The 1,899-nt window shown below is 42.8% G+C and overlaps 1 pseudogene; it reads left to right on the forward strand.

Annotated features, from left to right (window-relative positions):
• Positions 1-473: 473 nt before the first annotated feature.
• LOC140531548 (phosphorylase b kinase gamma catalytic chain, liver/testis isoform pseudogene) lies at positions 474-1,604 on the forward strand (annotated as a pseudogene).
• Positions 1,605-1,899: the final 295 nt, after the last annotated feature.

Below are 1,899 nucleotides of genomic sequence, written 5' to 3' on the forward strand. Positions count from 1 at the left end.
GTGGAAAAGGGGATTCCTGATCCAGTGTGGGTTATACTAGATATCCTCCTAGGGTCCTTCCAACTCAGAAGTTCTGGAATTATAGAAAGTACCTTAACCCCAGAGACTTCCAATATAGCATAATAAGGTTCACATCCCAACTCTAATCATCTTGATCACTAGACAACAATAATAACTTTTTATTTAGTTAGTTTTTTGTTTATTTATGTGTGTTTGCCCTTTGTTCATTTACTTGTTAGGTCATTTACTTATTTATTCATCTAACTTTTTTTTTATTTCCTTATTTTGTAGATCTCCCAGGTTTCAATAGAAATAATACATGGAGAAGGGGGTCTTTGAAAGGGGAGGGTGAGAAGTATCTCAGTTTGGTAAAAGGGCTTGGCCTAAGAAGGTGGGGGTGGGGTCTGCAGCTGTTGTGAGAGACTGCTTTGGACCAGCTCTGCCACTAGTCAAGAGCACCACAGCCTTTCAAGATGGTGCTGGATGTGAGGTTGGAGGGTGAGCTACGTGACTCAGCTGGATTCCAAGGAAATCTACCAGAAGTCTACTCCCAAAGATGGCATTGACAAGGGCATAAGATCTATGATCAGGTGCCATGCTACTGGATAGGAGTTAAAAGTGAAGATCGAGAAAGTCATTACTAAAAGACTGAGCCTTGAGTAGCTAGAGGAGGTGAGGGAAGAAACTGGCAGAGAGACCTACATTCTGCACCAGGTTTCTGGCCACCCCCACATCATCACCCTCACCCATTCCTCCAGAGGAAAGCTGTTTGACTGATGCACAGAGAAGGAAACTAGGACTTTCCTTTGGTCGCTGTTGAAGGTCAGAAATTTTCTTCATGACAACTTCTTGCACTGTGACCTGAAACTATAAATATTTTTCTGAATGACAATGAGCAGATTTAACTTCCTGACTTTTATTTTTCCTGACACTTGGAAACTGAAGAGAAACTAAGAATTGTGTGGCCCCAGAATACTTGGCCCCAGAGAGTCTGAAGTGTTCCATAGATGAAAGTCACTTTGGCTATGGCAAGGAGGTTGACCTCTGGCTCTATATAGTGGTCCTATTGAGAGTCTCAGCTGGCTCTCCCACTTCTGGGATCAACAACAGATCCTGATGTTATCCAATATCATGGAAGGACAGAATTAGTTTGGGTTACCAGAATGGGATGACTGCTCAGCAACTCTCAAAGACCTGATCTCAAGGCTGCTACAGATGGATATTGAAGAAAAATTAACTGCACAATTAACCTTGCAGCATTCCTTCTTTCAAAATAGTGAAGATAGTCAGACTGGAAACCTTTCTCCCCTCCAGAAATTCAGAGTATGAAAACTGTTGGCTGCAGGCCAAGTAGCTCTGGCTACTCATCAAGAATGGCCTCTGACCAAGAGAGCCTATTAGGAGACCCATATGGACTTCTCCCAGTAAGGCAACTCATTGACAGCTGTGCTTTCTGCTTCTATGGATACTGTGTGAAGGAGGATTGACATAAAAGAGCTGTCTTCTAACAAGGTTGGCCTCTTAGCCAATTCCTAGGCTATAATCCAGAAAAGGAGAAAGATCTGACCAACACTGATGATGACTCTACATTGTTATATAATTAGACCCCTGGAAGTCTGGTTCCCAGACCAAGAGTCTTGGGAAGTCCAGGGTCTCCAATTTAAGGGCTTCAGTCAATGCAATCACCCTGGGTTCTGGACATAAGCATTCTTCCCTCCCCTTATACCCTCTAATGATGATGCAAAAAGGACCATATCTTTGTGCCTCCTTGATGCTCAGGACCACAGGACTTGAGCAGAAAGAAAATGGACCAGCCAAAACGGATATTCACATCTTTGCTGTTGCTGTCCATTTTCTATGTGGAATAAATCATCTTATATATGAGCACCATTCACTATG

The sequence above is a fragment of the Notamacropus eugenii genome, chromosome 3 (genome assembly GCF_028372415.1).
Source record: "Notamacropus eugenii isolate mMacEug1 chromosome 3, mMacEug1.pri_v2, whole genome shotgun sequence".
Lineage (NCBI taxonomy): Eukaryota > Metazoa > Chordata > Mammalia > Diprotodontia > Macropodidae > Notamacropus > Notamacropus eugenii.